The following is a 12,200-nucleotide window of genomic DNA, read 5'->3' on the forward strand; positions in this document are numbered from 1 at the left end:
ATAGAAGTGTAAAAGATTATGAGGGACGTAGGATGATTACAAAGCCACATTTTCCATTAGTAGGGAAGTCAATAACCAGAGTTCATGGATTTAAGGGAGGGGGTACATTGCAAAGACTGAATTGAGGAAAAAATATTTTCAACCGGATATTGGTGAAAGTCTGGACCTCAGCTCCAGAACGGATGAATGAGTCAGAAACTATGTAACATTTAAGTAGTATTTAAATGTTCACATGCATTGTCATTGCTTTCAAGGCTATGGCCAATAGCTGGATAATAAACTTTAGTATAGTCGGTTCTTTGTTGACCATCATGAACACAGTGGGCTGAATAGCCTCATTCTGTGCTGGATCAGGATCGGCAGTCAAATGGGACAAAATGTACTGTAATGTAAAGCTAAAACCTGATAACAGTTGATCACAAATGCTGAATAGTTGTAAATGTTCCTCTAAATTCACCAGAAATAATACATATCATGCATTGTTATGTGTACAAAACGGGACCTGTTTGACAATAGTCCGTGATTTGAATACTGTCTATTGTGAGGTATACGTATCACTTAAATAGCTGGTGTGTTTATTTGACAATTTGAGCAAGTTTATCTTGGCATTTTTATCCACAACACAGCTTGTCTGGAACTCAAACATTGGCTCTTATGATTTGGGGCACATACAAATTACCCAAGTAATAGTTTATACACCATACAGTTGACACCAAGACCACGCCAACCAGGCAGTTCCAGTTGGAAATAAATGATCAACTGGAATTGCTAAATACGTATTGCAAGTCTCTAACATTTAAATATGCATCTCTTGCAATAGTGTCAACAGATAATTTAGTGGTGTTTAGTACTTCAGCAGTTTTCATGCTTAATGGGATGCTTGATCCTTTTACACATTTCTTGACAGTTTAACAGTTAAAATGATAAAGACACATATATAAGAATTGTATATGTTAATAAAACTGCTACACTTTTTGAAAAACTGTCCAGGAGCTTTTTCAGTCAGTCGGTGATGAGTGGAGCTCCATAGGGGCTGGCGTTGGGACCACCAGCATTAGCATTATACATTAACGATCTGTATGAATGAACTCAGGGCATTGTTGCTAAATTGGCAGATTATACAAAGGTAGCTGGAGGGATAGGTAATGTTGAAAAAGCAGGGAGGTTGCAAAAGGACTTGGACATGCTAGGAGAATGGGCAAAGAAGTGGCAGCTGGAATACAATGTGGGAAAATGTGGGGTCATGCACTTTGGATGGAAGAATAGAAGCATTGAGTATTTTCTAAATGGGGAAAGGCTTGGAAATCTGAAGCATAGAAAGGGTGTAGGAGTATTAGCTCAGTATTCTGTCAAGCTTAACATGCAGGCTTAATTGACAGTTATGATGGCAAATGCAATGATGTCATTCATTTCAAGAGGGCTTGAATTCAAGAGCAGAGATGTACTGCTGACCCTGTATAAGGCCCTGATCAGACTGCATTTTGAATATTGTGAGAAGTTTTGAGCTCCATACCTAAAGAACGATATGCTGGCCTTGGAGAGGTTCAAGAAGAAATTTACGAGAATGATGCACAATGTAGGGCTTGTCATTATAAGGAGCGGTTGAGGACTCAGGGTTTGTACTGAAGTTTTGAAGGATGAGGGGCATCTCATTGCAGGATACTGAGAAGCCTGAATAGAGCGAACGTGGAGAAAATGTTTCCACGAGTAGGAGAATCTAGGACCCGAGGGCACAGCCTTAGAACTGAACCCTTTAGAACTGAAATAAGAAGGAATTTCTTCAGCCTGAAGTTGGTGAATTTGTGGAACTCATTGCTGCAGAAGGCAGTCAAAGCCAAGCCATAGAGTATATTTAAAACAGAGATAGATGAGTTATTGATTTGTAAGTGGATCAAAGGTTAGGAGGAGAAGGCAGAAGAATGGGGTTGAGAAACATACCAGCCGTGATCAAATGACGGGAAATACTCCATGGGCTAAGTGGCCTAATTCTGCTCCTACATCTCATAGTCATATAGTTCCACGTTTACTTTCCAGTGAATTATAATCAGCTTAAGCTGTACTCCACTTTTTAATCACTTATTTTCTATTTAATTCTGTCTTCCCTTTGACGTATAGATCTTTACCAATTATTTATTTCAAATACATATTTGTTTTCTCAAAATAAATAGATTCCCATCAAAATAATTCTTATTTTTACCAAATCAAGACCATTAACATCCTTATTCATTCCACCAGTTTGATGGTAAAATGATCTATTGGTTTTGCTACAAATTATTGATTGAGAAAGGCAAATTTCTATGATTTTTTTAAAGAGAGGAAGTTTATATGAGCAGGAGTGTAAAAACCAAAAGAGAATATCAGGGTGTACAAAATGCCGAAAGAGGCAGTCGACACTAGAAGAGACAAGATTAATTGATGGAATCAGAGTAAAGGAGAAAGAAAGAAAGTTCCAATCATCGTTAGACTATATGTATGTGAATGTCCAGAGTATAGTTAATAAGATCGAGAAGTTATAGGCACAGATTGCCTTGTGGAATTATGATGTCGTGGTGATAATGGAGATCTGGCAAAAGAAAGGGTAGGTCTGAATGTGAAATATTTCTGGAGTTAGGATGTTCACAAAGTGTGAGAAAGAGGATAAAAGGATGAGAGGTAGCATGTTTCAGTTAAGGAAAGCATTGCAATATTGGAGAAAGACCATGTTTCAGAGAAATGAGGATCACAATCAATTTATATAGAGCTATAGAATAAAAAGAGTACAATTGTACATTTAGAATAATCTTTAGGCCACTAACTGCTGAGAAACATGTACAGGAGTAAATTTGCAATGAGATTAGAGGGATGTAAGTATCATAATGGCTATAATGAGGGACTTTATATTCCGTATACAGTTTAAAATAGTTGTATTGTGTGGGCATTAAGGGCAGGTATTCATAGATTGTATTATGGAAAATTTCCAGCAGCAGTGAGCATTCAGTACAACAAGAAAGGAGACACTACTCAACCTAGTTCTTGGGAATGAGGTGGGCTCATTAGATCAAACAACAGTGGGGGAACATTTGGGGGCAGTGATCATTATATCGTAAGATTTACGATGATGGTGGAAAATAATATTGGTCAATCCAAAGTAAAAGTAATCAACTGGCAGATAACAGGCTTCAGTCGGTCAAGCGAAAAGCTGAGCCCAATGGATCAGAACTGGAACAATAGTAACGAGCAATGTCCTCTGTTCAAAGAGGAAATGGTTTTGGCACAGTTGAAATATACTTTCTCTAAAGGAAAGGTGGACCAAACAAATCTAGAGTTCCCTGGATAGCAAAGGAGATAAAAATTAAAATAAAAAAGAAAAGGTTTGCTTATGCCAGCTATAAGATAGTAAATACAATTGAGAATTGAATGGAGAATACAATTGCAAAAAGGATACAAAATTAGCTGAAGAGCTCCAAACTTCTGATGGGAGATAGTGATCAGGGCTCCTGCAGAAATACGGAGCCATGCTTCCATTTTGACAATGTTCTAACAGTGTGGAACTGCTGGTGGAAGGCAAACGCTCTTATTTTTCCACAGCAGCCACCTGTCATATTCTGAAAGTTAATGATCTGGAATCACAGACAGCCATTTTGACAGCTGCTGTCAAGTGGTAAGTACAGAAGGTAAGTATCAGGTTAAGGTGCCAGGAGGTTAGGATTCTAAATGGTTAGGTGGTAGTCTGTCAGGTAAGCAGAGTGCCAATTGGGTACGGTGCAAGTTGCGTAGGGATAGGCTATGTAATTAGATTCATGGTTAACATTAGATAGTACCTGTCTGAGCTCAATGCCGAAGCCTAACCAGCCTCTTCTTTCTCTTCTTTGAAGTGTGGAATCATCTGAACCCTATTTAAAGTTATTCAGCTCGAAAAGGACAAGTCTGTGCATTTTCCGAAATTTAATGAACAAAATCCGGCAACAAAAGAGGAGTATGCAGAGAGTGTAAAAATTTGGTTCAGAAATTTTCATACTTGATTCAAGACTCTAAAAAAAATGAAGGAACTGGAACTAAATATTTTGCCACACCATTTGGCATTGAAGCTGTTGAAATACCTGGAGAGCTTCTACTTGAAGTCTGCAAAGCAACAATGATCCAAAAACCAAATACAACAAGACTTCATTTAGTTGTTGCTGACTGTCCAAACTTCAAAAGACAGGTGCTGAGAATTGCACCAATGCTTAGAACTACATTCAGCTATGAGTTGTTTTCAAAATGTTCTCTGGCAAAGAACTATGCACATCAGATTAACAGATGTGAATTTGGAACAACAGTTGTGAATAGCAACACTTTCATTGCCAGCAGACGTAGGAAGGCTCATTAAGGCAAAGAAACCTCAGCCATTGCATTAAAATTGCAGGTGAGTTGAACCCTTCAGACTCCATTTTGAAAAAGTAAATTCAGCTTTTTTTAGAGTGTGCAGCTCTGTATTGCTTTTGTGCATGTACCAGCGGCCTCCAAAAGAAAATGGTTCACCGTCTCTGAGGTAAGTAGAAACAAAGAACAGAAATTTGAAGTTGCTTCCTCTTCTGGCACTATTATTAACTTCAAACTTGTCAAACTTGGTACACTATTGCATCTTTTCTTCTTTGCAATTCTATCAATCTTACTGGATAAATTATGTCACTACATCACAGCCCTATTTTTAGGGAATATTATGAAGAATTAAATGTTTTAAGGGGACTCTGAAAAATGCTTCTATGTGACATTGCAGTGAAGACTAAGAACTCCAATATCAGCACACCCAGGAGTTCCAATGACAATGTGAAATCTGCCTATGTGCAATTCATGTTTTCCACATTGTAAGTGCAAAACACAGTACTTTGCTATTCTATCAGTAGTATGCTTGCCTTTCAGAGGCTGGTGTGAAAAGGAGGATATGTGATGGAGAACAGTGATGGGATGGAGCAGGGCACATCCAGTTAGTTGGTTAAAAACAGTCCAAGCTGTGTCCTACGGAGTTATCCATCATTATTTCCAGAAACTATGTTTGCCTCATAATAAATCTCGATGTTAGAGTATAAATTGTATATTATAGTTTATTTTACTTTTCCAACATTCTAACTTTCAGGATTCTGGTCAGTAAAGCACTCGAGAGTAGAAGAAGAGGCGCCAAGCAGTAAAGGTAATGGTTGTAGGCAACTGAAGCTCAGCACAACTGAGATACTGAGCTTGGAGAGACATAGGGACAGCGCCTCCCTACGGATGGTGGCAATATGTAGCAAATATCTATATCTTCCTTTCTGTTAAATTGTTAGAATTATGAACTCTTTACAGTCATTGCCCGTTGTTCACATTTAGTGTTTATGTTATCAACATTTGTTAAAGAAATTGGAGCTGATGACATATAAACGCTTAAAATTCGGTTCTAAAGCTTCTCTCGTAGGCCTCACTTGCCTTCTGTGGATGTATTCAATAAGTTTTCATCTCTCAGAACAGGTGAGAAAGGGATTCACTAAGATGATAACATCATTAGAAGGCTGAGAAACATTCTTTTTCATCAGAACTGAGAAGGTTAAGAGGAGGACGTGTTAAAAATTACAAGGATTGTTAATATGTAAAGCTAAACTATTTGCACAGATCACTAGTCAGTAAATGAATGACATCAGTTTAGAGAACATCCAAAAGAATGAATCAATGGAGTTGTTTGGAGAACAATTTTACACTGAAAAAGTAGCAGCAAAAGAGCCTATAATACTTTTGAAAAGGGAAAAAAGTTAATACTTGAAAAATAATCTTGGGGAAAAACAGACTGGAAAAAGCTGGATAACTCATTCAGGAAACTGAGACTGGTGTAATTAATCATAGGAGATCTGGCTTCGAAACTGAAAATATCCAGTTCAAAATATAGTTGCAACTGCCTGATAATGGACCAGTGATCTATTGGGTAGAGTAAGGATTATATATAACATGGCAATTTTTATATCTAAAATTTAAAAATAGCTGAGAAGTAAATCTAGAATTTATAAAGAAAACTTTCATTCCTTATCTACAGTGTTTTATCTTGTATTTTAGGCTTTTTCATTTTTTAAAATGGTAACATCTATTTAATACTATATGCAGTAATTCCTGATTGCAAACAATTTTTACCTTCCTATCCCTTTTTGAATAAAGTTCTCCAGTCCTCTGCATTTCCAATGCAAGTTGGGGAAGGTGATGATGATGTGGTAATGTCACTGGATTAGCAATCCAGAACTTCAGGTTTACATTCTTAAGATATGATTTTGAATCCCACAATTATAGATGGAAATTTGAATTCAATAAACATCTAGTCTAATGGCAACCATGAAACCCCTGTTTATTGTCTATAAACCTATCCTGTTCACAAACATCCTTCAGAAAAGGAAATTCTTGTCCTTACCTGATCTGACTTACATGTGACTTCAGACCTGTAGCAATGTGGTTGACTATTAACTGTCATCTGGGCAATTAGGGATGAGCAATAAATGCTGTCCTAAGCAGCAATGCCCACATCCCATAAATGGATGTTCCCTTTCTCAAACAGCTAGTGTCCATGTATTTACGTACACTAGGAATGTTTTATTTCTCAGTAGGTATATTTCTGCCCTCATTTGGGTCTAACACATCATTTACATATCTCCAAAAACCTTCAAAACATTCTGAGGTGCTTCATAGAAAAATTATCAAACAAAATTTGACACTCAGCCATAACAGGATACATGAGAACAGGTTAGAAGCTCAGCTCAGGGACAAATACAACGTGAATGATTTAATTCACCCTCAACGAGGGAGGCCTGGGAGAAGAATGGAATAGGTGAGTATGGAACAGAATTTGTGATGGGCACCAAAGACAATGTAACTTCTACAAAAGAAAAAATACTGCACATGATGGAAATCTAAATCAAAGTAGAAATGCTACAAATGTTCAACAGGTCAGACAATATCTGAGCAGAGAGAAATCAAGTTAACATTTTCTGTTTCTAAGCACCAAACATGGAAGACACCATGTTTGATTAAATTCCGGGACATTGAACAAATAGCCTGACAAACTGCAGACACTGGAATACTTGAGAAAGGTAGTGCTGAAGTAGAGCTGCATGCCTGAGTTCAAATGGAACTTGACATTTGGTTTTTCAATGATGACACTGAAGACGGCATATGGGAATGAAATATAAGGGAGCCTACAAAAGATTCTTGGGGTGGGCAGAAAGAGGTGGTTTCAGTGGTAATTGTGCAGAAGTGACAGTAGGTAATTCAGTGGTTAAGAAAGGCAGTCTTGTCTTCATAAATGATGAAGGAGATGCAATGCTGGAGTATAGTGTGGCAATGGTGTTTGAGAATGCAGACGGGCTGAGAAAGTTGAGGAAGGATCACTTAACATTGTCATAGCTCACAAAAGACACCATTTGTGAGGTAAGGACTGTTACATGCAGCGAAGGAACCCTATTAAAGTAGTTCAAGTATAGTATGGTGGGGAAATGATATTGTGTTAGAGGAGTTAGGAGTGGAATTAGAAGCTGTAGATTGCATAAGAATTTCCAAGGAGACTGGGGATCAAATCATAATTTGGTGCTTTTAGATGCCTTTTGGGAGTTTTTTTGTTGTTGTTTCAAATAATACCAGGCAAACCCTGTTGCTTCAAATCTGTGGGTGTCTTTGAATGTTGAATGTTCACTGCTGAGGTTTTTTTGAACATAAGGCAGATCTTCAAGCACAATGCCTACATTCAAATATTGTACATCTGACCTCAGATCAGCCCGCCATTAAGAAGATCTGCTTATGGCTGAGGAAATTGAACTTCTTATGCCATCAAGCCATCCATTTGACCTATGTGGAATTTCCTCCAGCAACTGGAATGGGTTTTTTATTCTTGAAGGATACTAAAATTTGATCATGTATAAGGTAACTGGAGAACTACTCATTGTGTCATAATCTAATTATGTTTACATCTTCTCACAATTATCCACGCATAATATACATATGTTACTTTAAAATGTTCAACTCTAATATGTCCTAGTATAAATTATACTAATTATGATATCAACATATTTTGGTAACATTGTGAAAAAACAATATCTAAACATTCCATAAGTTGTTAAAAATTTTTACTTCCCTGAGGATCGTTGCTACTTTTTCACTTCTGAAAGAACTTAATTTGTCAGTGCTAACATCTCTTCCTTCATTTCCTTTATGCATTTTACTTCAAATTATTTTAGACATGGAACTGCAGTAACCCACTAATTTGATGACAGACTATTTAAGCATCCAGTTTAAAGGAGGGGAAGCACACACATCTTTTAAGATGAAAGTGCGCCATTCAGAATTTTCATATAGCAGTAAAGCTTTGTCAGCCAAGGCTTGTACCTAAAAGAGTTGTGAGCATCTTTGCATTTGCAAGAAGTCATGGAAGGAAGCTACCACCTATGAATAAACCTTGGTAAACTTATTCAAGCTTTCTTAGGATTAACAGGGATATGTAGGGCTTCGCAATCTGCAATCTTTGAAATCTATAATTTGCAGGCAACATGCGAACTAGAGAAAGCAGTGTCAGTTGCTGATAAACTTGCCACAGCGCTCAGCTGCTGTGTCTGTAGTTCATTCATTTGGCACATACATGCCACATGCATAAGCCATCAAGCGAGCACTCTTAACAGTACAGTCCCCATGGCATGGTCATTAGTAGCTATCACATTTTGAACTGGAATGTCATCTGGTGTCAGTAAATGACCATAGGTAGAATTTTTCCCAGTGGAAAATCCTGGTTGGTCTTTTTAATTGATTTTAATAGGCCCTTAGCTATCTCAATTGAATACCTTTCTTTTTGGCAGGTCATCCTGCTGGGACACCATTGTGTCTCATGGATGTGTCCTTTGGGGAAAAATGGAGCCAACAAACTGATATGCTAGCTCGCAGTACGAAATTCTGTGTGCATTACTTTCATTACCAGCCCCTGTTAAAATCAACCTCCAATAAATTTTAATGGTGTACTGGATTTAGAAGATGTCACAAGATAAGGATTTCAAGTAGAAGCCAAAATTGTTGACTTTGCCTGCATTTGATCCTGTGTCCTGCAGGTTCTTCTCAAAACTGTGAGTGTAGTTGACATTCCCTGCCGACTATGAAGCATGGTTAATATGAAAAGGGTACCATTTTGAGCTTGAAACAGGAAAAAAACAGAAAGAGTCTTCAGCATTCCACTGAACAATCCTTAAAAGATGCTAAGAAATTTGAATGTCAGACTTTAAATGGCCACATAATAGGGCTCTGACTGCCTTGTGCTGGGCCAACAATAACAAAGAAATTTCCATTTCCCAAAATTGACACATGGCAGATTGTCTTACCATTCCAATCCTCTGCTGGATAGCTGCCTGAGTTGATAAATTTCAGCATTTGACATGTAACATTCTGGCATGGGTAGTTGACTGCCACCAGTCCTTTCCTATTGATGCTGATTCTACAGCTTAATTATCAGGGCTAGAGTATAGACCATTGGTGAGTTAATACAGAAGAAGCATAATTACTTGGGTCTAGCAGGAGCACTGCAATACAGTAAACACACAAAAGATTTTCCCAATAAAAATAAAGTACTGTAGATGCCGAAAATCTGAAATAAAAATATAAAGTTCTCAAGAAAGTGTTCGAGTGGCACAGTGGTCCAGTGATATACACTGCTGTCTCACTGTGTCAGTGCTTGGTTCAGTTCCAGCCTCGGATAATTGTTTGTGTGGAGTTGGAGTTCTCCCTGTCTGTATGAGTTTCCATCAGGTGTTGCAGTTTCCTCCCACAATCCAAAGATGTGCAGATTAGGTGGATTGGCATGCTAAGTTGTCCATAGTGTCCTGGGATGTGCCTGCTAAGTGGATTAGCCATGGGAAATGCCGAATTCGGGTGATGGGGTGGGTCTGGTTTGAATGCTGTCCAGAAGTTCGGTGGACTCAATGGGCCAAATGGCCTGCTTCCATTCTATAGGGATTCAATGAAATTTACCAAGTATGCCCGAATCTGTGGAAAGAGAAATGGAATTAACGCTTAAGTCCATTAAGAATATCTTTCCTGTTTCATGCTCCAAAGTGTACCCTTTTGCATTGTTCTGTAAAGGCTCCTTTTTACACAACAAATAAACGTGTTTAATCTTCACTAGAAATCTCTCGTCCTGGCACTAATACATTTAGGTAAAGGGCGATTAGAAGAATGTCAGTTTTATAAGAAAATATTATTGCTGAAAGCAATCAATAAGATAGAAGTTAATCAATTTCATAAATGAAAGGTGATTTATTGCAATCATATCTAATTATATTCCTTTCCACAATATGCAAATTTACCCTTGTCACTTGATCCTTATCTAGTCAGTAAAATGCTCAAGCTGGCAAGCACCCCAAGTATCACAAAATTACTTGTCAGCGTGGAAATATCAATTTGATGCAACTGTCCTTGGGAAAAAAAATCACAGAATGCTTATAGTGTGACAGGCTGTACATGTCCAATGACTTGAATAAAATAAAGATAAAAGGGAGAATGCCACAAGGTTAGATATTTAATTTCAATATATATTGCTGTATGAGAGCAGATCAAATTGCTTCACTTCTGTGAATTTCATTTAAAGCACAACAATATTGCCATGTGAAGGCAAGGTTCTTCATTGGAAGAATCAGGTTACACATTTCAAATGAAAACATGGCCTCAGTTAAGAATCAGTTTATAATTGTAATGTTAATGTTTAAAAGTCCCAGCAGCAAATTTAAGATGCTGAAAAAATGAAAGAAATTTGAAAACAGCCCAGTACATTCAATGTAAGAAGATTCCATCATTTCAAGTTTGATTTTGTACTGGTATTAAGTCACAAGGAGCCAAGTTCTATTAATTGTCACTGTATTGATATAAATATCACATTTCCAGCAAATTCTGATGAAACACTGCATTTTGTAACCATACTGAAAACAAGCAAGGAGTCATAATCTCCATTTTGTCACTATCATTCAGGGAGAGCAATCTTTCTTTCAAAACATGCCTGACTCCATTGTGGAAACTGAGTGACAACATGAGTACATATGGAATAAATAGGATCACCATGTTTACAGCTGATATGATGAGAATAAAACAGAATTGCTGGAAATATTTGACGGGTATGGCCACGTGTGTAGACAGAGAAACATTGGCTAATAGGCCAGATCTTCCAGTCCTTGCCATGGCATCCATGATCTTCATGGGATGCAAGATAACTACTGAGATTCTGGCTGTTGAGATTATCTTTAGAGTCTGAATAGCTCCTCTTCAGATGTTAGGATGAGAATGTTGTCAATAGCTGGCAAGAAACCTATCTGCATGCACTTACGTCATATCAGTACACAATTCACTGAAATTAACTTCACCTTCCCAATTAACTTCTACTCAATGAAGAAATTTGACACTTCAGAAACCTGACACCAATAAGCAGATGTCCAGCTGATATATTCCACTTCTTTATCCATAAGTACTTTCTGCTTTGTCCTTTTAGTAGTAACAACTTGTAATAATGCTTACAGTCACTTGTATTGTCAATCCTACAAGCACAATTAGTGTGTTCAAGCAGACTAAGAAACACCGCCTCCCTAAACCATCCAAGTCCCACTGGCACTTGGCAAAAAGGGGATAGCTTATGGATGAAGGGTAGGTTTTAGTGCACATTGCAAAAGAATATATTTGGCTGAGTCACAATTTGGAGCCATAGAAGCAGTGAAGAGGAAGTTTAATAATTTGTGCATGTGTGTTCTCCAGTCAGTTCAGAGGGGGTATGTTCCAGTTAGTTTAGGGCTAAGTTCTGTCTTGTTGGCCTGCAGTCAGTTTGGGGACCAGATCATTTTCCATACTGAAGTCAACTGATATCGGGGTTTGGAAGACATGAGAATCTGAGGGAAGGACAGTTGTACAATGTAGTCACTGATATGGAAGACCAGGGGCAGGAATCTTGTTGGGTAGTCAAGAGATCTCAGACTGCAGGAGCCTTGGATTACAAAAGGAATATTTAGGCTCACAAGGACAGTAGGAACTTCAGAAAAAGTTTGGGGACCTCAATGGTGACAGTTATTATCAGTGTGCTAAGGAGGGAAAGATGAGCGAATGGATGGTAACAAGGTCAACAGGGATGGTGAGCCAATGAAGATGGAAGGAATGGGGCAAATGGTGGGTAATGAGAGAGTGAGAAGGGCTGGTACTCAAAAGGCCCAAAGAGCAAGTTG

The 12,200-nt window shown here is 38.0% G+C and overlaps 1 long non-coding RNA gene across 2 annotated transcripts in view; it reads left to right on the top strand.

Annotated features, from left to right (window-relative positions):
* LOC125457499 (uncharacterized) overlaps positions 1 to 12,200 on the top strand; it is a 198,427-nt gene that overhangs the window by 177,205 nt on the left and 9,022 nt on the right. Inside the window, exons 5-6 of one of the 2 annotated variants that reach the window (XR_007248650.2) lie at positions 3,855 to 4,384; positions 5,096 to 5,927. This is a non-coding gene — a long non-coding RNA (uncharacterized LOC125457499). Of the gene's footprint in view, positions 1 to 3,854; positions 4,385 to 5,095; positions 5,928 to 12,200 lie in introns of those variants that run through there. The other variant, XR_007248651.2, reaches the window with a different exon arrangement.

This window comes from Stegostoma tigrinum, chromosome 14, assembly GCF_030684315.1.
Source record: "Stegostoma tigrinum isolate sSteTig4 chromosome 14, sSteTig4.hap1, whole genome shotgun sequence".
NCBI classification, from domain to species: Eukaryota; Metazoa; Chordata; class Chondrichthyes; order Orectolobiformes; family Stegostomatidae; genus Stegostoma; species Stegostoma tigrinum.